Here is a 27,092-nt window from a genome sequence, read left to right as displayed (position 1 = left end):
GTGCATCTCACTAGGCTTGTCTAGCTTCTCTAATTTTACTTTTCATAGTGTATTGCAGCCGTCTTTTAACTCGCTTGTCTCCTTGACCAGACTGTTTTGTAACACTAGAACTTGCCACATAGGAGTTGTTCCATTGGTAGTGGTAGTTTAATCACTAAGTCTTGTCTAACTCTTGTGACACCATGGACTGCAGCCTGCCAGGCTCCTTTGTCCATGGGATTTCCCAGGCAAGAATACTGGAGTGGATTGCCATTTCCTTCTCCAGGGGATCTTCCTGACCCAGAGATCAAACCCAGGTTTCCTGCATTACAGGTGGGTTTTTTACCAACTAAGCCACCAGAGAAGGCCAGTTGTTCCATTACTGATCATCAAATAAATGGGAGAATGGTACATGTGATAGACACTACTGTTGAAAGATGAAAAGACTGATGGTGGGATTGGATAATTTTAGAGTTGCATGGCCTATAGACATTGTTTACCAATCTCTTTAACAATGTAATGAAATATTGACGCATGCTACAACATTTTTGTGTAATGTTGAAAATATTATACTAAGTGTAAGATGCGAGTCACAAAAGATCACATTTTTTATGATTTAATTTATATGAAAAGTCTATATTAGGAAAGTCTATGTAGTTGGAAAGTAGACTAGTGGTTGCTTAGGTTTGTACGGGTTGAGAATAAATGGAAAGTGGCTGCAAAAGGATATGGGATTTCTTTTTAGAATAAACTGTATGTTCCAAAATTGATTGTAGTGATTATTGTACCATCCTATGAATATAAGAAAACTGTTTACAGACGGAGACATAGATAACAGACTTGTGGACAAAGCAGGGGAAATAAAATGTGGGACAAATTGAGAGAGTATCGTTGAAACATAAGCACTGCCATATGTAAAGTGAAAGTGAAGTCGCTCAGTCGTGTCCGACTCTTTGTGACCCCATGGACTGTAGCCTATCAGGCTCTTCCGTCCATGGGATTTTCCAGGCAAGAGTGCTGGAGTGGATTGCCATTTCCTTCTCCAAGGGATCTTCCCGACCCAGGAATAGAACCCAGGTCTCCCACATTGCAGGCAGATGCTTTACCGTCTAAGCCATGTGTAAAATAGATAGCTAATGGGAAGTTGCTGCATAGCACAGGGTGCTCAGCTTGGTGCTCTGTGACAACCTAGAGGGGTGGGATGGTTTGGGAATTGGGAAGGAGGTTCAAGGGTCAGGAGGACATATATATACTGTGGCTGATTCACATTGTTGTATGGCAGAAACCAACACAACAATGCAAAGCAGTTAAAAATAAAAAAAGAAAAATGTTGAATTGTAAACTTTATACAGGTGAATAGTAAAATGAGTTATGCTGTGATGAAGATACATTATTTTTTTTGTAAAGGCATGATGCAAAGAAACAGCAGACTAGAGAACGGTGACTTTAAGAACTAATTTCTATAAAATTTACACAAAGCAGAAAAGAAAAGAATACTTACCAATTTATTTTATATGGCCAGCATAATTATATCAAAATCTGACAAAGATCTAAAGGAAATCTGCAGGCTAATATTTTTAGTGAACATAGATGTTAAAATATAAATAAATCAATAGCAACAAACAAATATAAAATATAAAAGACATAACACATCAAAACTGAGTTAAATTTATTTTAGATATACAAGGCAGGTTTAAAGTAAAAAATTAATGTACTTTATATATTAATCGTATAAAAAGAGACTTATAAAGTTTTATTAATTGATGCAGAACAAACTCTTGATAAAATTACTTATGGCAGTACTCTACTTCCTCAACCCCAGTGCTCTTTTTCAGAGTTTCCTACATCAAAACATCCACATTTCCAGTTGATGAACTTGACTCCATGGTGAAGCCATGACTAACACTGGAGGCAGCAGCATTTAGAAAAAGAAAATAAGAATAGTTGTTTTGCCACCCTTTGGCAGACTACATAAAGCAGTCCTCAGTCCCCTTCTCATGCTGACTCCAAGATTCTGTCATGAAAACTCACCTTTAAAGCTGGTTTCTGTCTTTGGTGGGAGCTCACCAACTCTTCAGTTATCCTAAGTTTCACAATCACAGTGACCCCTTTTAGATCTCAAGCAATTCTGTTAACCCTTCAGTTTTCTTTTTGCTAAGTCCTTGCAGTCTTCTGAGGTCACTGGCCTAGGTATTATTTTATTAGTATTTATTTTTGGCATTTCAATATGTTTTCCGAAAGGAATAGAAAAAAACCTGAGTATTCATATTTAGGTCACGCTTCTTGACCTAAATATATCATTAGGCAGATATTTTATTCATTTTTAACTATGATGTAACTAGTCACTAAATTAGTTCTAAAATAATAAGCAAATTCCTGACTCCTAGCCGTTGACTGAAAGTCAATGGAAAAACAAAAGAAAGAACAAAGCAGCTTATATCCTTCAAAAACTTTACTGATGTTTTCTGATTATTGCGAATTTTTATAAGCTTCACTCTAAATTTTTTTTTCTTTGTTTAATGAAATTAAGCATCTCCAAAAGACTATAAAACAAAGTACTCAGTAAAATACCTCTAATTCATATACCTATTGATTTAAGCTCTGGAATTTATTATGAATACAGCTAAATATAAGTGAGCATACCCTGAACATTATGAAGTGTATTTATGCATTTTTATGAATTGGTTTCTTTCTTAGCTGGTTGCAGGGCCTCCATAAAATTGAATGCCTGAAGGATTTTAATAGCAGATCATTGACTTTCCATTCATTTATTACTGCTACTCCTCATTTCTATTTTCTTGGCACTAAATAACCTTAACCATAACAGCATATATTGAGTAGTCTTGACATAAGTGGAAAATTGACATATTATTTGCAAAGCGGAGAATTAGCTGGTTACAATGGAAGTATTGGACAGCTTTCAGTTCAGTTCAGTTCAGTCGCTCAGTCGTGTCCGACTCTTGGCGACCCCATGAATTGCAGCACGCCAGGCCTCCCTGTCCATCACCAACTCCCGGAGTTCACTCAAACTCATGTCCATCAGACTGCTTTACTATAGGTCAAATACAAACTATTGTATGTCCTCATTCAAGCACCTTTTAATATTCTTGGTTTCCCATTTCCATATCACCACCTCAGTTTAGTTTATCTCCTTTCTAGATTCTTCCCTCTGTTGACCTATATCCATCTTGATTTTGTCCAATTTTTTCCCGCTTAGGAGTCAGAGAGATTCTAATAATCTGCAAAACAGAGCATGCCGTTTTCTTGCTTAAAATTCTTCAATATTTGCTCATTTCTCTTAGGAAAAAAGACAAAATTCCCTCACGGGAAAAATAAGAACGTATAGAATCAAATTCCTTCTAAGCTATCTACCATCTTCACCGTCTGTGTTTCACTCAATGTAGTTTTGTTTTTCATAGCTCCTTCACTGAGATAAGGGCTTCCATGGTGTCTCAGACAGTAAAGAATCTGCCTGCAATGTGGGAGACCCAGGTTCAATCCCTGAGTTAGGAAGATCCCCTGGAGAAGGAAATGGCAATCCACTCCAATATTCTTGCCTGGAGAATTCCATTGACACAGGAGCCTGGCAAGCTACAGTTCATGGGGTCACAAAAGGTCAAACATGATTGAAAGACTAACATTTCCACTTTTCAATAAGAGATGATCCTAATTATTTCAGAGTCTTTGCATAAGCTGTTACCTCTGCTTGGAAAATACTTGGTCTTTTATTTTATAACCAAATGACTCATATATTTATATTTTATCTTTTTGGTCAAGAAACTGCTCTTATTAGTTACAACATACCAGGTGCTATGATAACATTGCAGATACATGGGTGAGCCCATAAGACACAGTCTTTGGCCCCAAGGAAAGAAAACTAGGAAAACAGACCGAGAGCAAATTCTTGCACAAATAACCTGACAGTTATGAAAGTGCTGCAAAAGAAAAGCATGGAGCAGTATGAGAACATAAAATGAGTGTGATAAAGATATTTCACCTAATCATGGAGGTCAGAGAAAGTTCCCATGAAGAAATGATGATTAGCTGAGCTGTGGATGAGTAACCATTAAAGGCCAAGTGGAGGAGACACAGCATAAAGGCACTGCTATGGGAGAGATCAAGCAAAAGTGAAGAAACGGCATTTCACTCCATGATTGCTATGGACTGACTTGTGTCCTTAGAGAATGCAAATGTTGAAGCTGTACAGCCCAGTGTGATGATATTTGGAGATGGGTCTTTTAGGAGGTAATTATGGTTAAATGAGATCATAAGGGTGTGGTTCTAATCAGATCGACTGGGGTACTTAGAAGAAGAGGAAGAGAAAGGCCAGGAGAAGACATAGCAAGAAGGTGGCTGTCTACAAGCCAGGAAGAGAGCACTCACCAGAAAATGGATCTGCCAGCACTTGACCTTGGGCTTCCAAACTTCTGCAACTATGAGAAATAAATACTTATAAATATTACTAATGATATGTCATTATGATAGCCCAAGCAAACTAAGGGCTGCCCTGGTGGCTCAGATGGTAAAGAATCTGCCTGTGATCCAGGAGACCTGGGTTCAGTCCCTGGGTTGGGAAGATCTCCTGCAAGAGGGCATGGCAGCCTATTCCAGTATTCTTGCCTGGAGGATCCACGGACAGAGAAGCCTGATGGGCTAAAGCCTATGGGGTCTTTAGGCCTCCTCAGGCCTAAAGAGTCGGACGTGACTGAGCAACTAAACAACAACATCAAACCAGTTCCATTGCAACTGCCCTTCTCTTGATCTCACTTCAGCTTTCCTCGGTGTGTTTCTTCCTTCTGTTGACAAACTTTTGTTTCATGGTTTGGGAAAATGCTGCCCCAAATTCCAAGTTTATTTTATGTAGATCAACTTCTAGAGCAGGAATAACTCCCCACTGTTCCTCTAGAAGGGGCTTCCCTGTTGGCTCAGACAGTAAAGAATCTGCCTGCAATGTGGGAGACCCAGGTTCAGTCCCTGGGTCAGGAAGATCCTCTGGAGAAGGGAGTGGTTACCCACTCTGGTATTCTTGCCTCGAGAATTCCATGGACAGAAGAAGAGGCCAGCGGGTTACAGTCCTTGGGATCACAAAAATCAGACATGACTGAGCATACATGCACATTCATATAAAATTCTAGAGAAGGATACTGATTGGTCCTGCTGGGTCGTGTGCCTAGACATTACTGTGAAGTATGCTGGGCTCACCTGTCGCCAAGGTCAGAGTTGTGACTAGAAGAAAGACAGGCGACAACCATGCCTGGCAACCAAAAGCAGCTACCATGGCACCCCAGCACTGCGCTCAGGTTTATGCCTTCCATCACTTTTTGACTCTGTACTTTAGTCATTTCTTTGAGAGTACCTCACTTTGAAAGATAGTTCCATCATCTTTAAATATTTAGGAAAACAACATACTTAAAGAAACTCTAAGAATCCATTTACAATGTGGCGAGTGTAAACATTCTTTTACTTGATTTCAAGTATGTTACAATAGAATACCTGAAATCATTAGAATTGAGAAGTAGTTTGTCGCTGCAAGAAAAACAGAAAATTGGAAGCCAACTTTTCCAGCTTTTATAAGCGCCAAACCCTTGTCTGCACTCACTCTTAGGACAAGAATTGGTTTGTACTAACTTTTCCATTTATACGAAATTTACAATTTCACCCATGAAGTCTCTCAACACCTGGTAAATTCCTCTCTAGAGAAAACAGTCTATCAAGTATGGAAATAATCCATCACCCTTAAATTCTAATATGGACAAAAATAAAAATGAAGAAAATAAATAGTTTAGAGTAAACTAGATAATTTTAGATAAGTTAATATGTTAACTGTTATTTTAAGAGCTGACAGTATATTGGGTTGGCCAAAAGGTTGTGGAAAAACCTGAATGAATTTTTTGGCCAACCCAATATGTTGCTTATTGTAATAAATTTTAGAATAGGGAGTGGTATTTTGCTCTGTACTTCATGAAATATTAATAAATCCATAATCCCCAGTTACTCATAGAAATCTAAATTTATCTAAAACTTACACTAAAAGTATATATAGAAACAATGTTATTTAATGAGAGTGAGTTGTTAACAACAGGTATTAATTGAGTGCTTACTCTATGCTTGGCATTTTTCTAGGCACTTGGGATACATCAGTGAATAAAGCAAAATTGCTTGCACTCATAGAGCTTAAGTTCTACAAGATTCTAATAATTATTTATACTCATAGTTATTTGAAAACTTCAAAGATGTCTCACAGTAAATGAGGGATCTGGGATCATGTGCCTACTGAAAAGTGTTAGTTGCTCAGTCATGTCTGACTCTGCCACCCCATGGACTGTGGTCTGCCAGGCTCCTCTGTCCATGGGATTTCCCAGGGAAGAATACTGGACTGGGTAGCCATTCCCTTATCCGGGGAATCTTCTTGACCCAGGGATCGAACCTGAGTCTCTTGCATTGCAGGTGGATTCTTTACTGTCTAAGCTACTGTGGAAGCCTGTTAGACAGGTCCCTGTAAATTGGCTCTTATGTTAGTGAAATCAGTTCACTTCATAGGCCAGCCTTCAACCGCATAGCTACAGAAACCCAATATTTTGTAAACCAAATGGTTCTTCATAAATCTCTCACAGGTAGAATTCAGTTAAACTCACTGACACCAGTGTGTCTATGATAAAATCACTGGTTTACATTAAAAATTGTAAAGGCTGGTGTACAGAGACTAAGCTCCTCTATGCATTCTTTCACTGTGGACAAAAGCTATAATCAGAAGATTGCTTGGAGAGCATAAAATTACAACATGGGAACTGAAGAGCGGTTTCAGATATTTGCAATATCAGATTTTTCAAAATCTGCTAATAATAGCTTTCTATGACGTGTGTAGCTCCAAATTTTTGTGCAAATTATTTTGCCTTTCCTGAAGTATATGCATAGATAAACACAAACATGCTTTCTTCTTGTGGCTGATTCTATAAAGAGCTTTCCAGTTATTTAGTTAAGAACATGATTTCTCAGTCTTTCCATTGTCCTTCCCTCAGATCCATGCCCCTGGGAAAAGAAAAGGAAAAGCATTCAGAAAATGTGCTTGTCTCTCCTTTAAATAGTTGCATGATCTTCATTACTTTGCAGTGCTACTGCTGCTAAGTCGCTTCAGTCGTTTCCGACTCTGTGCGACCCCGTAGACGGCAGCCCACTAGGCTCCTCTGTCCCTGGGATTCTCCAAACAAGATTACTGGAGTGGGTTGCCATTTCCTTCTCCAATGCATGAAAGTGAAAAGTGAAAGTGAAGTCGCTCAGTCGTGTATGACTCCTAGCGACCCCATGGACTGCAGCCTACCAGGCTCCTCCATCCATGGGAATTTCCAGGCAAGAGTACTGGAGTGGGATGCCATTGAGTAGACCTGCCTTAGCAAATGCAGTATAAGATTTCAATCAGAAACTCCTTCTTGTTTCTCTAAATCTCCAATTAATACCTAATTAATATCCTCTAATACCTAATTGATGTGTTTTTCTAAATATTTTTTTCCCCAATCTGTGACATTCTGTTTCTGGGTTTAGTATCTGAAAATGGTTTTTGTACACTCTGAATAATAGTTATCAATTTTTCTCCACCAATCCCAGTTTTAATATCTTAACAAACTATCACTAGTCTTTTCACTGTCAGCTCTACTTTAAAACTGATCTTCTTACATGTTTCTGGTTCATCCTATCTGGATGAATTTATTATGTTTATTCATATTCCCTGTTATAGTGTCCTATTACTTTGTGAAGAATTGAAGTGAATTTGGTTTATATACATATAACATAATAAATGCTCCCCACAGAAGACAATGGCATTTGTGCAAAGGCTGGTATTTTGAATAAAGTGCAGCTGGAAAAAGCATTTGTGATATTGAATTACAAATGGGTTATTCGTGTCTGACAAATTCAACGCTGTGTTTGTCCTTAATGGTTCATTCTGAAACTGGTTTTTGATTCACAGTACAACCCAGGTTCTACAAATTAACATTGGGAGATCTGTAACAGATCATTGTTCAAAGTCTTCATATCATGACCTGGAAGATAAACCTGAATTGACCTTTGGTTATCGTATGTCATGGACTTACCCAGGACATCCTGCTTTACTAGTGAAATCACTGCTGCCAGAATATTTATTTTATTTGTTCCTTCCTTCCTTCAAATAGTTGGTTATTGAGCTACCTGGTGGCTCAGATGGTAAAGAATCTGCCTGCAATGCAGGAGACCCAAGTTTGATCCCTGGCTCGGGATCCAGTATTCTTGCCTGGAGAATTCCATGGGCAGTTTGGTGGGCTAGGTTCCATGGGGTAGCAAAGAGTTGGACACAACTGAGCAACCTATGGTGGGCATGGAAGTGCCTCAAGATCCCTCTTCAAGCAAGGACTCTGGAAAGCTGTAGCTTAAACTCCATCAAGTCCACTTCAGCTTTGCAGCTGAGGACAGGCTTTGCACAGAAAGGCCCCAGCCAATGACTGAGTCAGGCTGTGGCATCAGGACACAGGCACCTCTGCTCAGAGTGGGTCTTGTCAAATTCATTACAGGTTTTGCAGACTGACATACACCGTGGTTTGATGACTATCCCTTTCCAATCTGGCTTTTTCCAATTTCCTTTCCCAGATATGTCTCCCAAATGTAACTTTTGTACTCCTAACTCCATATGGGTATCTGATTCTCAGAGGACTTGATGATGCCAGAAATGAAGTTTCAGAATGGGATCACTTCCTGCCTAGCTGGAAATGATAACCACATATGAAGAGGACTGTGGGGCCTGGATATTGCTTAGCTCAAGATGGCAGTCCAGTTACTAAAATTTCACCTTGTCACTGATAGCAAATGCAGAGAAAACTATGCATGCAAGGTCAATAGAATCTGTTGACTGAAATTAAATTCCTTTCATATCCTAACTGAAGCATGTTGAAAGCCTAAAAGCTTTTAACAAATAATTGAAAACTAAGTGTGAAAGCCAGAGGGTTTTATCTCCTGCAGGAGGAGAGAAGAAAATAATAAACTAAAGGATTTAATAGAGTTTTAAAATTTCAATGACATTTTTAATATTCAGTTGAGCAGGTGGGAGAACCTGGGACCCTGACACATGGGATCTTGGTGAGCAAATCTGAACATTCCACTCCTCAGATTTATCTGAAGCCTCAGAGTGCACATAGGTGGCCAGTTCTCTCTGTTAAGAGCTTATGGTCTCCCTGCAAGAGAAGACACTGCAAAACCTCTCCCAACCAGGGCAACAGGGGGCCATCATGAGGATCTATCCTTACTTTCTCTTCTGTCTTCAAGCCATTAGGAAGGGAGAAGTAACCGCTTATCTTAGTCAGGTCACATATCTTAAGGGAGAAAGACTTTATGTCACAAGAGCTATAGCAGTTATCTGCTGGATATTGTCAGGAATTGGGGTAGTACAGGTAGGACTCGATTTTAAGGGTGCTAGATCAAGAGGGTCATATAAGGCTGAATTTGTTGTTTAGTCACTAAGTCGTGTTTGCCTCTTTGTGACCCCATGGACTGTAGCCTGCCAGGCTCCTCTGCCTGTGGGATTTCCCAGGCAAGGATACTGGAGTGGGTTGCTATTTCCTTCTCCAGGGGATCTACCCAACCCATAAGACTAGATAAAAAAGCCTTTACTGACTGGTAACTTCTTTTGATATATAGGATTTAATACCACATAAAGAACCCTAAAATTTACTGTGGGGATGGTACTAGAAACCTGTAGAAAGTGATGACTTTGCTGGACACAAATGTGAAATGCCAGAAATCCTTTGGCAGACAGTTGAGAAATAAATGAAAAGGCTCAGGGAAGTGGGCATGAAAGAATAGATATTCTGGGTAAAACCTGATGTTCTAGCAGAATATTACATTTCTGGGAAGACCTGAGAGATATAGCTTGAAAAGGACTATATTTTATCCACCTTAACATCCTCCTTCTAAATGTCCCCTCATTAAAGCAGGGACAGTCAAATTCTGGATGAGGGCTCCCTAAAGGTATATGGGTAAGTGGACTCATGTGGCACGTAGGGAGGATGGTGGCAGATCTTCTTCAAGAAAGGACTCATTGACCAGTTGCAAAGACTGTGGTCAGTCGATAGTCTCATTGCTAAGTCCTCCAGGCCAGCCTCCACTTTTGAGCTGAGATCAAGCTGATAAGTTTCTTTAAAATCTGTGATTATTTTCAGGAACTTAAAGGACTTCATACACAAACTCAAAAGCTCTTTTCACATATATAGTTCATTTATATAGTCAAAAAATGGTGTTTTGAAGCTTGATGATTTATTAATACTATTTTCTACTCTTGGAGAGATCTTTAAAAATCTCCAGAATATTATCCTGGAAAATAGGAGTATATAACATGCACAGATTTTTCAAGAACACATATATTGGGAGTCATTTTCATCTTGTTAGATGACCTGCTTTACCATCCATTGGGTACAAGGCACATACTTTTTCCTACTGACTGACCCACCTTCTACTTCTGTCCTCACAATAAGATTACTTCGTGGTTTCCTCAACTACACGCTTTGCTGTTTGCTCCCTCTTGTGGACTGTTCTTTAGTTGGTTTGTTTTTGCAATCAAGTTTAGACAGCACCTATTGCTGTATTTCTAAAACTGCTTGCAGTAACATGAGACTTATATTTTATGTTTTGAACAATGCCTGGTCAGTACATACTGATGTATTTTACATTAAAAAAATTTTTTTAATTAATTTTAAAAGTCAATGATTTTTTTAAAAGGCAGTCAGAATAATTTTATTGAGTTATTAACTATAGGTAGATTGTGAGTGAGTGTTTAAAATTTCCTCATTTCTCAAATATGCTATAATGCTCTGTTGTTTTGCACTTATTTTTTAACCAGTTTTTCCTTAGCTAATTGAATTGTCTCTAATGTGCTAAGATAAAATTTAGAATTTAATGCTTAAATTTAACATTCAATCAGACATAGAAAACTGATTGAGCAGTCTTTTGTAGTATATCTCTTTATTTTTTATACAATTGTGAAAGATTACTTTACGTTTACAGTTATTAAAAAACATTGGCTATATTCCCCATGTTGTACAACCCACCCTTGAGCCTATCTTACATCCAATAATTTGTACTTTCCAGTCCCCAACTCCCATACTGCCCCATACCACTGGTAACCACTGGTTTATTCTTTGTATCTGTGACTCTGCTTCTTTTTTGTTACATTTGCTAGTCTCTTGTATCTTTTAGATTCCATATTAGTAATATTATAGAGTATTTTTCCATCCCTATCTGACTTATTTTACTTAGCATTAATGCCCTCCAAGTCTATCCATGTTGCTGCAGATAACAATGTTTCATCTCTTCAATGGCTGAGTAGTATTGCATTGTTTGTGTGTTGTTGTTGAGTCATTAAGTCATGTCCAACTCTACAACTCCATGGACTGTAGTCTGCCAGGCTCCTGTGTGCATGGGATTTCCCAGGCAAGAATCCTGGAGTGGGTTGCCCTCTTCTCTTTCAGAGGAGCTTCCTGATCCAGGAATTGAACCCACAACTCCCGCTTGGCAGGTGGGTTCTTTACCACTGAGCCACCTTGGAAGCCCATGTATATGTCTTTGTGTGTATATGTGTGTACATTTCCTTTATCCATTCATCTGTTGATGGGCACTTAGATTATTTACATATCTTGATATCTTGGCAATTGTAAATAATTCTATATACACTGTGGGGTATTTATCTTTTTAAATTAGTGGCTTTTTTTTTTTTTTTTCTGGATACATACCCAGAAGTAGAATTGATGGATCATATGGTAATTCTACTTTTAGACTTTTTTGTTTGTTTTTAAGGAAACTCCATATTGTTTTCCACAGTGACTGTACCAGTTTACATCCCCATCAACAGTGTACAAGGATTCCATTTTCTCTATATCCTTGACAACTATTTTTTTATATATATTAGCCAGTCTCACAGGTATGAGGCGATATCTCATTACAGTTTTGATTTGCATTCCCTTGATTATTAGCTATATTGAACATCTTTTCACGTGCTTCCATATGAAAATTTCTCTTTGTAAAATGTCGATTCAGTTCTTCTGTCCATTTTTAGAAATTTTTTTGGATGTTGAATTGTGCAAACTGTTTGTATATGTTAGATGTTAATCCCTTATGAATCATATAATTTGCAAATATTTTCTCCCATCTGGTAAGTTATCTTTTCATTTTGTTAATGGTTTCCTTTGCGGTACAAAACTTTTTAAGGTAGCCTTTTAACTAAGTCACATTTGTTTATTTTTGCTTTATTTTCGTTTCTTTAAGAGATGGATCCAAAAATTATTGCTGCAATTTATGTCAAAGAGTGTTTTGTTTATGTTTCCTTCAAGTACTTTTATAGTATTTGGTCTTACATTTGGGACTTTAATCCATTTTGAGTTTATTTTTGTATATGGTATTAGAGAATGTTCTAATTTTATTGTTTTACATGTAGCTATCCAGTTTTCTCAGCACCACTAATTGAAATGATTTTCTTTTCTCTATGATATATTCTTTCATATATTAATTGATCATAGTGCATGGTTTTATTTCTGGGCTCTGTATTCTGTTCTGTTTATCTGTGTGTCTGTTTTTGTGCCAGCACCATACTGTTTTAATTACTGTAGTTTTGTAGTACAGTCTGAAGCCAGGGAGCATGATTCCACCGGTTCTGTTCTTCTTTCTCAAGATTATTTTGGCTAATTGGGGTCTTTTGTGTTTCCATAAAAATTTATAGATTTTTTTTGTTCTAGTTCTGTGAAAAATGCCATTAATATTTGACAGGGATTGAATCTGTAGATTGCCATGAGTAGTGTGGTCATTATAACAATATTGATTCTTCCAATCCAAGAGCATGCTATATCCTTCCATATGTTTGTGTCATCTTCAGTTTCTTTCATCAGTGTCTTACAGTTTTCAAAGTATGGGTCTTTTGCTTCCTTGGGTGTTCGTTTATTCCTAAGAATTTTATTCTTTTTGATGTGATGGTAAATAGAATTGTTTTCTTTATTTATCTTTCTGGCAGTTAGTTTTTAGTGTATAGTTTATAACTTAATACTTAAATTTAACATTCACTCATACATAGAAAAAATGATAAAGCAGTCTTTTCAGTGCTAGCTGGGTAAATGGCAGTTTTATCATTTGTTGCTTACAACTACAGTGACTAAGTAAGGAGAATTTCAGAAACTGATGATTAAATTCTGAACATATTGTAAAATGTATGAGAAGATTGCAAAAGATGCTATAAAGGAAAGAAGAAAGGGAAGTTAAAATATTATATTATTTGGTCTTGATTCTCTTAAAATGAAAATTGGGAAGGCAAAGGGAAGTCTATTATAATTTTCACATATATTTATCAGTTTTACCTATCAGTTTTATTATAGAATATGCCAATCTAAGCTTATTTTATATCTCAAAACTGTCCCTGCATCCTTATATCAAACTCAATTCCTCTTTTAATTTCCTTTTGTTCTTCCTAATAAACCTTTCATGTTTTGTCTTTTGGCCACGAATTTTACACCCTCATCTTCATTTATTTTAGTCACTGTGGATTTTCCTCCAAGACTTAATTTAGTTCCCTCATTAACACTTGCAAAGCAGTCCACTACATTACAAAGAATTACTGAAATACATGGTTATGTAAATCTTTCTTAACTTTCAGCTGTAGATATCTTATATTTTCTTAGCTTATATTGTTGAAATCATATAATACTCTGTACGACCTAAATTCTTTTGTCAGTATATATTTGTTTATTTTTATGTTTCCTTGGCTAAATCATTCATAAATCAAAATAATCAGGGGATAGATTCTTTCTGTGTTATACAGAAAATAGCTGTCTGGTATTCACTAGGATTTTTAATTATAAGGATGACACATACGTATCCTAATTCAAGTGTCTTAGTGATACTTACGTTCCAACATCATTTAGGACTGTATGATGACTGAAATATGAATGGGCAGTAAATGGGACATTTCCAAACTCATCACTGCATAATTCACTTCAAATTAATTGCTTTGGGAATATGCCATTTATTAGAAAAACCTGTTCTAGGAACAAAAGAAAAGAATACATTTTTTAAACAGAGTTAAAGAAACCTTTGAAAGTACTTGAAATCCCATCTCTTTTTTTCTTTATTTGCCTAGAACGGTAGGCAATGGGAGATTAATACAGATTTCAAAACTTTTTATAAAAATTCTGAGGCTTACTCATGGGAAAAAAAATAAAGAGAATAATATTTATCTCCTAGTAACACTTAACAAATAGCTGTGAAAAGAAGAGAAGCGAAAAGCAAAGGAGAAAAGGAAAGATATAAGCATCTGATTGCAGAGTTCCAAAGAATAGCAAGGAGACATAAGAAAGCCTTCTTCATCAATCATTGCAAAGAAATAGAGGAAAACAACAGAATGGGAAAGACTAGAGATCTCTTCAAGAAAATTAGAGATACCAAGGGAAAATTTCATGCAAAGATGGGCTTGATAAAGGACAGAAATGGTATGGACCTAACAGAAGCAGAAGCTATTAAGAAGAGGTGGCAAGAATATACAGAACTATACAAAAAAGATCTTCACGACCCAGATAATCACGATGGTGTGATCACTCACCTAGAGCCAGACATCATGGAATGTGAAGTCAAGTGGGCCTTAGAAAGCATCACGAGGAACAAAGCTAGTAGAGGTGATGGAATTCCAATTGAGCTGTTTCAAATCCTAAAGATGATGCTGTGAAAGTGCTGCACTCAATGTGTCAGCAAATCTGGAAAACTCAGCAGTGGCCACAGGACTGGAAAAGGTCAGTTTTCGTTCCAATGCCAAAGAAAGGCAATGCCAAATAATGCTCAAACTACTGCACAATTGCACTCATCTTACACGCTAGTAAAGTAATGCTCAAAATTCTCCAAGCCAGGCTTTAGCAATATGTGAACCATGAACTTCCAGATGTTCAAGCTGGTTTTAGAAAAGGCAGAGGAACCAGAGATCAAATTGCCAACATCTGCTGGATCATCGAGAAGCAAGAGAGTTCCAGAAAAACATCTATTTCTGCTTTATTGACTATGCCAAAGCCTTTGACTGTGTGGATCACAGTTAAAATTCTGAAAGAGATGGGAATACCAGACCACCTGACCTGCCTTTTGAGAAACCTATATGCAGGTCAGGAAGCAACAGTTGGAACTGGACATAGAACAGACTAGTTCCAAATAGAAAAAGGAGTACGTCAAGGCTGTATATTGTCACCCTGCTTATTTAACTTATATGCAGAGTCCATCATGAGAAATGCTGGGCTGGATGAAGCACAAGCTAGAATCAAGATTGCCAGGAGAAATATCAATAACCTCAGATATGCAGATGACACCACCCTTATGGCAGAAAGTGAAGAGGAACTAACAAGTCTCTTGATGAAAGTGAAAGAGGAGAGTGAAAAAGTTTGCTTAAAGCTCAACATTCAGAAAACTAAGATCATGGCATCCGGTCCCATCACTTCATGGGAACTAGATGGGGAAACAGTAGAAACAGTGTCAGACATTTTTTGGGGGTGGGCTCCAAAATCACTACAGATGGTGATTGCAGCCATGAAATTAAAAGATGCTTACTCCTTAGAAGGAAAGTTATGACCAACCTAGATAGCATATTAAAAGGCAGAGACATTACTTTGCCAACAAAGGTCAGTCTAGTTAAGGCTATGGTTTTTCTGGCGGTCATGTAAAGATGGGAGAGTTGGACTGTGAAGAAAGCTGAACGCTGAAGAATTGATGCTTTTAAACTATGGTGTTGGAAAAGACTCTTGAGAGTGCCTTGGACTGCAAGGAGATCCAACCAGTCCATCCTAAAGGAGATCAGTCCTGGGTGTTCATTGGAAGGACTGATGCTAAAGCTGAAACTCCAATACTTTGGCCACCTCATGTGAAGAGTAAACTCATTGGAAAAGACTCTGATGCTGGCAGGGATTGGGGGCAGGAGGAGAAGGGGACAACAGAGGATGAGATGGCTGGATGGCATTACCGAGTCTATGGACATGAGTTTGGGTAAACTCCAGGAGTTGGTGATGGACAGGGAGGCCTGGCGTGCTGCGATTCATGGGGTCGCAAATCATCAGACACGACTGAGCTACTGAACCGAACTGAACTGAACTGAGCATTGAAAATGAAAGTGAGGAAATATTTTGTAATCTATCCGTTGAATGTTAAGGAAATTGACATTATTTATATATCATTTGTGAATAATTTCTTTTTTATTATTTTTTAGTTTTTATTTGGAGGATAATTGCTTTACAATATTGTGTTAATTTCTGCCATACATCACCATGAATCAGCCATAGGTATACATTTGTCCCTTCCCTCTTCAGCCTCCTTTCCACCTATGATTAATTTCTTATTTAAAGTAGATGGATGTACAACTTACTTCATCCAGGTTTAAAGCACACCAAAGAAAATTTGAGTTTAGTTGTCCCAAGAGACTTAATCAATTTCCTGAGCATATAGTTTTTAGAATTATTATAACACAGTTACATTTTTACAAACTTTATGTATTTTAATGGGCAATATGAACATTAGCCCTCTTAGTTGTTATATCATGATTTAGTGCTTCCAGATATGTTGGTACTAAAAGCAAAATTAATGATAATGTGATGAGTATATTTTCTCTCTTCTGTGGTTTTCGGTTTCATTTCACCCAGCCAGCCACCTTTGCTAGCAATTACCAAGGTATCTGTCTCCGCCTCGTTCTCCTCCTCTGTCCCTCTTTTCCCTCTCCCTTCTTTTTCACTATTTTCCCCAGCTTCTACTGGTACTTAGATTCCCCACTCATTTAAAAATTATCCAGAATTTTTACATTGGCAATCACATTGTGCTGGCTAATTATCCCAGTGTTTTTTGTCTATTCATTTTTTACTTCAAGTCTTCTATTTTCCGTGAAAGGTAAACGTTCTCCTGGAAGTTCAGCCTTTGAACTCTTCAACCTAGGACCTCAAGCACATTGAAAGTTTAAACCTTCACAATCCTAGGCATATAATACAGTAGCTGCACATCAGAAATGCCTACTACAGGACTAGCTTTCCCATTTGCTATCACAAAAGTGAGTGGGCTCACTTTACCCTCCAGCTGTAGCTGTACATCTTCCTACCGTTGCCTCATGTGTGCCTGTAATCCTTTGGTCCATCGTTGAGAACCTTACTAAGTCTCTCATGAAGAAATAGTTCGATTAATTTCAGGTCTTCCATGTTGCAGAAACAAAGTTTATGAACATATACCTTATCGTCTCTGTTTGTCTACTCTCCTACCCCACAAACAGTTCAAAACGGGACAGTAGTGGAAAAGGGACAGCGAGAGTTTCCCCTTAATGGGGGCAGAAATTGAACTTCAAGAAAACTAGATAAAGATTTTAGTTTAATCTGTTTCCCACTGGACTAGAAACTCCTGTAACAGACCAAACTGGGAAACATGCTATATCACAGTGACCCGCAGAGCTCTGTGCCCTGTTAGCCTTTCAAAGTGGTTTTGAATATTGTTGAGACAAAAAATTAAATGGACAAGTACATATAAAGAAGGCTTTTGAAAATTAAATCCAAGTTTTCCCTCTGGAGATTAAATTTTTTGTTATTATAAATACTTCCAAAGAATAATTCAGGCATATAGTTAATTTTTGGAAATGTTTTCACCTGTATATAAAGTATAACAATCAATAGATTGTTCTTACCCATCAAAGGAAAAAGAGCAGAATGATTTACATCCAAGATGAGAGTGAGAAGAAATACAAATACAGATGATTTTGGTAAAAGTAATTTTTTCCTTTTAGATTGGCTGGCAGCCAACAGAGAGGATGTTCAGAGTGTTCTGCCCTTGGGCAGTTCAGTGGGTCATGAAAGAAAACCATTTTAATTGTTTACGGTTCTCTTGACAATCTTTGGGACACATTTAACAGGCTGTCTCTATATAATATCTATCAGAGTGTCCTTTCTTAATACCTCCTTCTCAGAACTATACATGCTTCTCTTATCAGAATTTCACAAACTGGATCTGAGAATCATGTGGCATGGCTATACTTGTTAATGAAATCTATATCATCTTTAGAAATGACATAACTATAATTTACTTATTCTTGGAACCATATTTTATAAAATCAGGATGAGATTTCCACGTCTATCATAGCAATGGCACCCCACTCCAGTACTCTTGCCTGGAAAATCCCATAGACGGAGGAGCCTGGTGGGCTGCAGTCCATGGGGTCGCTGAGGGTCAGACACGACTGAGCGACTTCACTTTCACTTTTCACTTTCATGCATTGGAGAAGGAAATGGCAACCCACTCCAGTGTTCTTGCCTGGAGAGTCCTAGGGATGGGGGAGCCTGGTGGGCTGCCGTCTATGGGGTCACACAGAGTCAGACACGACTGAAGTGACTTAGCAACTAGCATGAATGATTAGGTATCCTAAACTTCTGATTGCAAAATCAGACTTCTAAATGAAACCCCCACCACTAATGATAACGTTCTCCTCTCTCTAAGTGCTAAGTGCTAAGTGCTAAGTGAAGTCACTCAGTCGGGTCTGACTCTTTGCGACCCATGGACTGCAGACTACCAGGCTCTTCTGTCTACGGGACTTTCCAGGCAAGAATATTGGAGTGGGTTGCCATTTCTACTCCAGGAGATCTTCCCAACCCAGGGATTGAACCTGGGTCTCCCGCATTGTAGGCAGATGGTTTACCATCTGAGCTACCAGAGAAGTCTCCTCTCTCAGTCTTTTCTATTTATTTTTCTTTTATTTTTCTAGTGCTCTGAGAAAAGAAACTTGAGAAGTGTTAAAATTCTGAGCCTAATACACATGTTTACTGCACAGCCAGAAGGTCAGTGTGGCTGGGCCTAACCTTAGCAGAAAAGCAGCAGACATAGCAATGGTTAGGGGCCCATGGCCTTCAGAGGCCCTGCTCATGGAGGGGTTTTAGGGCATGATAAGAACTGTTGCTTTTCAGTTCAGTTCAGTTCAGTCACTCAGTTGTGTCTGACTCTTTGCAACCCCACAAATCGCAGCATGCCAGGCCTCCCTGCCCATCACCAACACCCGAAGTTCACTCAGACTCACATCCATCAAGTCCGTGATGCCATCCAGCCATCTCATCCTCTGTCGTCCTCTTCTCCTCCTGCCCCCAATCCCTCCCAGCATCAGAGTCTTTTCCAATGAGTCAACTCTTCACACGAGGTGGCCAAAGTACTGGAGTTTCAGCTTTAGCATCATTCCTTCCAAAGAAATCCCAGGGCTGATCTCCTTCAGAATGGATTGGTTGGATCTCCTTGCAGTCCAGGGGACTCTCAAGAGTTTTACTTGAGTTGATTTTATGTGGTTTACATTTTAGCAGAATCCCTCTCATGAGTGTTGAGAACAGAATGCAGATTTGAAAAGATGGAGTAGGTGGGATCTATTAATAGGATTATAATAACCCAGGGAGGAGTTGATTATGGCACTAAAGTATAGCTATGAAGGTGATGAGAATGGTTCAGATCCTGAATTAAGGATCTGTTGATGGAAAAAACGCAGGGTGTGAGAAAAAGAAGGAACTCAAGATTGACTTCATTTTGTCATTTTATGTGTCTTGAACACTCTGTTGAAGCAGCCTTAATAGGATTGTGTGTCTGAACCTGTTGTGGAAATAGCCTAAATAATTAGATCAACTGCATTCACTGGGATTATTTCAGCCATCTAGATATGGGAAATCTAGCCATTTAGATAGTATTCTGAACTATTGAAAAGATGCTCACCCAATCACAGTTAAATAAAGGCAGTTACAACAATGATATGTTTTTATCCTATTACTTTGGCAAAATAACATTTTCTTTTTTGTTTTTTATTTTTGCAAAATCACATTTTGATAGTAGAGATATAAGGGCTTGGGAAGGCAGAATTTTTCATACACTGTAGAAATGTGGGGAGTGTAGCTTGGTAGGACCACAAGAAAGGAGTGATATTTTCTATGCATAAAAATTTGAAGTTCACATCTAACTTTTAACTAGAAATTTTACTGTTCAAAATTTACCCCAGAGATAGATTTTTCAGGTATGTTTCATGCATATATATCATTGTTGTGTTTTTTTTAACAATAACAAAACATTGAAACTGACAACTTCCTGTAGGTCATTGGTTGAATAAATCATTATTCTTTGTTATCCATTTAATACATTACTATGCAATAGCTTTTTAAAAGTATACAATTTATCTCTAAGATATATTCTTAAGTAAAAAGTGAAAGGTGGAAAAATTTTATAATGTAGCCTTTTATTATTAAAAAGGTTTATATATGTATTGATATATAATATATATGCATCTATATGCATAGAAAATCTCTTGAAGAGTACACAGATGGTGAACTGACATAGCCTTTGTGAGGAGAATTTATTACCTCAGAAGAGATCCTTATGTTTGACCTCTTTTTCAGTGGTGGATTTATTTTTTTCATGTTCATGTATTATACATTTAATTAATTTAGTTAAAAGTACAAAGCAACTGTAATGTAGAGGTGGTATGACCTAATATAGAAGACAGTACTCCGTAAATATCCATCTGTTAACTTCTGAATTATTTTAATTTTAGTTTATTCTGAAATATCTGCAATATCTAAGGTAGTGGTCAAAATTATCTGGGTTATTGTTTTATTAAGTATCTCAAGTTCTATTTTGTGTTCAATATAGGCACTGAGTTCTTCTTCAGTGTCAGCATAGCTAATAGAGGCTGGAACATTGGAATACCAATGGCTTTTTATTTACTAACCTTGTTTGTTTCTCAGACTTGTTTTGATCTCCTTCAGGCATTACATTGCATTGACCACCACCTATTGGTAGTTACTGTATTCTACCTTGACTTCAAGATGATCACTCTTTCTTGATTTTTTTTCCCCCTCTTAACTCCTTTTCCTTCTGTTCTTTAGCTGGCAGTTGCTTCTCCTTTGTGTCCCCTTTAAGGATCAGTTCTCCCCAGGGTTCTGTCAGTGCAAGACAGGTAGATATTCTTAACTCGAAGTTCACAGACCTCAAAGTTGTTGTTATAACTCAGAGGCGGATCTGTGAACTTGGATAAGAAAAAGAGTTACAATTATATTCACTAACCTTTCATTTAAAATTTGAATGTAGATGAAACCCACAGTAGTAGTAACAGTACCGTATGTTTGTGACTGCAATAGACATTAAATCGTTTTATATCACAGGACAGTTATTATAGATACCCAATATATCACTTATACTCACCCCTACTTTTAAATTATAGTAGTTTTTAGTTTTCCACAGGATCTTGTTATTGATTTTTTAGTGAAGAGGTGGATGTATGATCATTCAAATGTGTTTTGCCAACATTTTAGGAGTTGTGTTTTAATAAATGGTTTTCTTTGTGACCCTGTGTATTTAATTCTACACATTTAAAAAGGTTGTTTAAGGCTTTCATAGATTTATCAGTCTCTCAAAGAAGTGAATAACACAGAAAAGGTGAAGAAAGTTAAGTCTTTCCATGGATGAGCACATCACTTCCAAAACTTCACTAGTCATCTAGAGTCTAGTAATCTTTGAATCTGTATCTGTAATAAAGACTTCTTTCATGAACTAGACCATCCAGAAGTCTCATGGACATTTTAAATTCAAGTCATCCCAGTCTGGACTCTCTATGTTAATCTACCATTCCTCCCCCTCCCCACCTTTAAACCTCAATCCTGTTTACTCTCAGTTTAGTTATATTGTCCACATTCATCTAGCTTTGCAAACCAGATCATTCAGTCAATCATTCTTTGTTTCAATGGCTTAACAAAGAGAGAAAAAAAATTATTCCATCTGGCAATTTTTGTGCCAAGAGCTATTTGGGATTTGCATCTCAATTTCATTTTATCTTCACACAATCCTACACAAAAAGAAGGTTACTGGCTGCTTGGTAGGCTGAGAAACATGAGCTTAGAGAAACTCAGTAGTATTATTAAATGAGAAAATCAAGATTCAAGTCCAGGTTTGTCTGATTCAGAAATCATGCTCTCTCTATCACATAGGAGGTCAGTAGAGTCCATTTTGCTATTCTTATCCTAGTAGAAATGCAAGAAAGCAGGAGCCATGCTTCTCCCATTCATTCTTCAGCGATTCATTGATCTCCCCCCATGCTTTACAGGGTCTTAGGTCTCTGTTAGGAGAAAAGATAAAGTTGAATGAGACATGATACCCACTCTTAAGTACCTTGTAGTCCAAGGGACTCTCAAGAGTCTTTCTCCAACCTCTTTCGGCAGAGTGAATTGCAGAAATTGGAAAAAAATAAAACATTGTTTTAATAATTGGATAGTGTGATAATAATCAGAGAAGGCAATGGCATCCCATTCCAGTACTCTTGCCTGGAAAATCCCATGGACGGAGGAGCCTGGTAGGCTGCGGTCCATGGGATCGCAAAGAGTCGGACATGACTGAAGCGACATAGCAGCAGCAGCAGCAGTGTGATAATAATACCAATTTTTTTTCAATGCCAACTAAAGAAATGAAAAAATAGGTATAGCTTCAAAGAAGCAGTTACAGAATTTGTTCTACTATCTTGAATTTGTTACACAGTCACGTTCTTATTTGTGAGTATATTTCATTCAAAGTTTCCAGCACTGTCACAGATAATAAATTTGCATACAAATGTGGACAGGATCATGAAAGAGACCATAAATCATTGTCAGTGATAAAATCTGACTTTTTACATTTTTCTCACTGTGATTGAAACAAACAAATCTACCACACATTAGTAGATTCTTGAGAATTTCCCCTGTAACTGTTATGCCTATATTTAAATACTTGAATAATGTTTTAAGAAATGAATTTTTTATTTTCTAAAAACAGTGCATGCTTGCTGTTCTTAAAAGTGCATTAAATCCAGAAGAAAAATGTAAAAGATCACCTCATATGTGCAAGCAAATACTATTAAAAGTTAGATTAACACATTTCCACATATCCCTCTCATATATTTTGAGAGAAGAACACATGAATAGATAGCTAAAAAGACATAGATGGGAAAACTTTAATAAAAATTGGATTAAACATGCCACTTCATACGAAGTATGAATAGTTTTTAAGTAAACAATGTATTTTTCCTCTTAAAGAAGTTTAATTTCTTAGTGTTTTTCAAACTAAGCCTGCTGCTGCTGCTGCTGCTAAGTCGCTTCAGTTGTGTCAGACTCTTAGCGACCCCATGGACTGCAGCCTCCCAGGCTCCTCCACCCATGAGATTTTCCAGGCAAGAGTACTGGAGTGGGGTGCCATTGCCTTCTCCGCAAACTAAGCCTAGTGTAGTCTAAAAATGTGGTTAGTTTCCCGAGTGATGACAATCTGTTATAATTGCCTATGTGACTGCATCAGATATTGTTTACAAGCCTCCCAGTAACACTAATTAAAGAAGAAAACATTTGCTCAATAACTGGGAGGAAGGAAAACCTTGTCCTTGGGGGAAACCCTAAGCACTGACCCGTTTCAATAGCTACCCTCATGCTTTCTACAGAATCACTTTTGCTGGAGCCTGATGTTGTGGGTGGGTCTTTTGGATTCTGTCCACCTCCATGTTTACCTTTGGACAATGAGGAGCTTCATCATCATTCCTCCATCTATTTTTCTCTTTGTGAAACCGGACACTACCACTTGACAAGCTTTTATATCCTCTCTTCCTCCTCCCTTCATAGCCATACATTTTGGTTAAGCATGTCTATCTATTCAGAGGTGAATAATTCACAGATGAAGGAATTAATGCATCTTTGTACCCATATAAGTTGCTTTCACAAACTGTATATCCACACTATACCAAAAGTTGCTCAACATAACGTAGTTTTATACATATTTAAGATGCTTTGTGTTCTTTATCTTGTTGAAGTCTACTAGTCTCAGAGAAAGTCTTCAGAAGAAATAAGGTATATTGTTCCCTTTTAAGAGATGGGGAAATTTAAAGAGTAGTTGTTTTGTGATTTACTGGAAGTCATAGAATATATTAGAGTACAAGCAGAACCAGGATCCAAATGTCCTGGTTTCTAAAGCAGGACATTCTCCAGTACATCAAGACACATCCCTGGCTCACTGTTCCTAGTGAGGATACAAGTAGTAAGGAATTTGTAGCAAAGTACAGAGAGAAAACTGCTTATTGCATTTTAGTATATATGAACTACTCATGCTATCACAAATTTATTAAAACTCCAAAAGATTATGCTTAATTTGATTCAAGAAAGACATTTTACTTGACTTCTTTTAACTCACTGCCATCATTTCCTTTGAGAAGGTTCATTTACTGAACCCAAATTAGAAGCATCAGTTGTTCCATGCCATTTAGAACATTTGTAACTATGGCAAAAATTGTTTTTTCACAATTGATTCTTAATGGAACCAAATATTATTATGCCTGCTAGAAAAAGAATTTTGGAATAGGCAAATGAAGTGTTTTAAGTTTGATTGACTACATTTTTATATAAGGTTATATTTTTCTTTCTGAACTAAGATACTAATTTTAGACACTTCTAATTAGGTCAAAAGCTGAACATTTAAAGTATCCATAACCTGACAACTCAGAGATCCTTAGTCCTACTTCAGAATGATTAATGATTTTTCTTTCCAGAATATAAAAATAGGCTTAGAAAAAACTGTTAATGTAGGGAAATCATTGTAATGGAACCCCAGTCTCTCTCTCCTGGGTTCCCTTGCCCAGCTCTTTACATATTCCAGGACCTGTATATTTGCAGTCTGGCTGTCCTTCAAAATCCATTCAGGCCATGTCATGATACTCAACTATGATGATGATTTATCTGAAAGTACAATCTATTGATTGAGAGACTTCATTTTCCACTTGAGCTCTGTTCATTGTTACTCTTTTGAACCTATATTTGAGGTGAGAGCTGTTCCTCAGGGCTGCTTAACCTTTGACATCTTCATACCAGCTTGAAACAGACTGACAGCTGAAATCTAGATATGGGTTTCATTGCTTAAGAGTCTCAAAAGGATTATCTTTGTGCCATGGTTTTGTTTCAAGTTCATAATCCATACCAGACTATAGAGCATTCACTACAGCAGCTGTGGGACAAATCACCAGGTTTTATATATTGAATCCAGAGGCCTAGAATGTCAAAGTGTGTGGCCTTGGCAATAATCATTTTTGCTTTTTTTTTTTCTCCCCTAATAATGGAATGATAATGCTACAGCAGATCTAGCCCTGGGAAGTTTTTTTCACTATACTTAAGGTCAGATCTTGCCACCAGAGTTTCTGATTTAACTCATCTAGGGAGGGCCTCAGTCACCAGTAAATGTTAAAGGATCCTCAGGTGATTCATTTCCAGCCAAGGTTAAAGGCCTCTGCTACACCCTCAGTGATCACAGGTCTTTATCAGCCGAGGGGGAGACAAGACGCCCGCTAATGGTCCAGGCTAGAACTCACTTGTTTTCTCTTTCAAAGGAGCTCCCAGCAAAGTACACACATGATAAAGTCAATCTCATAGCTATGCACATATTAGAAAAATAACTGACATTCATTATTTGACTTGGAATTACTTCCTTTTTGTTATGTTTAACTTTGAAATACAATATACATTCACTTTATTTATATAACTGGGATTTGGCTTGCTTTTCTGTAGGTAAGTAGTAGGTTGGGTTTAACGGCTTTGGTCCCTAGAATTCATTCCACTATGACAAAAACAGGAATAGGAATAAAAAAGTAACGATTTAAACTATCTTTGTCCTCTTTTGTTTTAAGGGTAGTGCTGCTACCAGCTATTGTAAGCATGAGTACTTTGGGCATAAGAACCTTAGTTTGCACCATATATATTTATCACCTACATATATAAATGTATATAGGATAAGAACCAAAAGGATGACTTTTTTCCACATAGGTTATTTTTTAAAGGGGCTACTAAAGAGCCTCTTGATTAAAGTGAAAGAGGAGAGTGACAAAGCTGGCTTAAAATTCAACATTCAGAAAACTAAGATCATGGCATCCTGTCCCATCACTTCATGGCAGATAGATGGGGAAACAGTGGACACAGTGACAGACTTTATTTTGGGGGGGCTCCATAATCACTGCAGATGGTGACTGCAGCCATGAAAATTTTAAAAGATGCTTGTTCCTTGGAAGAAAAGTTATGACCAACCTAGACAGAATATTAAAAAGCAGAGACATTACTTTTCCAACAAAAGTCGATCTAGTCAAAGCTATGGTTTTTCCAGTAGTCATGTATGGATATGAGAGTTGGACTATAAAGAAAGCTGAACGCTGAAGAATTGATGCTTTTGAACCATGGTGTTGGGGAAAACTCTTGAGAGTCCCTTGGACAGCAAGAAGATCCTACTAGTCCATCCTAAAGGAAATCAGTCCTGAATATTCATTAGAAAGACTGATGTTGAAGCTGAAATTCCGATACTTTGGCCACCTGATATGAAGAACTGATTCATTTGAAAAGACCCTGATGCTGGGAAAGATTGAAGGCAGGAAGAGAAGGGGATGACAGAGGATGAGATGATTGGATGGCATCACTGACTCAATGGACATGAGTTTGAGCAAACTCTGGGAGTTGGTGACGGACAGGGAGGCCTGGCGTGCTGCAGTCCATGGGGTCACAGAGTCGGACATGACTGAGCAACTGAACTAAACTGATACCTGTGTAGGAATTATAGAGAATGGGCTCACAACTGAGCAAACAAATCTGAGGTTTTGAGATTTAAAGAATATTAGAAAGTGGAAGAATGGGGGAAAAAAAAACACCAAAGAAAGGATAGGGAAGCAATTGCAAAGGCAAAGGGTGGTAAATATCTCCGTTCCCATTTGGGATATGCATGTGTGTGGGCTGGAAAGTGGGGAGGAGGGAGGTGGATTAAAAAAAAAAAAAGCTCTCCCAGAACAGGAAAATATTTTGTTAAAAAGGTAATATATTTTTTAAAAGTATTGGGTCAAATGTAATTATTTAGAGGGTGGCATATGAGTTGTATTAGCCCTATTTAATACAGTGAGGTTGTAAAATACATAATTTTGTTTGGTTAAATACAACGATCAAATAACTATAACTCATGTAGCCTTAGAACAAAGTACTGCAATCTTTTAAAACTGATTATTTTTAGAGTGCTCACTAATGCTTAATCACTCCTTCCTCTGTCTCTTTTCCCTAATTGCATCATAC

This window comes from Budorcas taxicolor, chromosome 4 (genome assembly GCF_023091745.1).
Source record: "Budorcas taxicolor isolate Tak-1 chromosome 4, Takin1.1, whole genome shotgun sequence".
NCBI classification, from domain to species: domain Eukaryota; kingdom Metazoa; phylum Chordata; class Mammalia; order Artiodactyla; family Bovidae; genus Budorcas; species Budorcas taxicolor.
Note: the sequence above shows the minus strand (reverse complement) of the source record.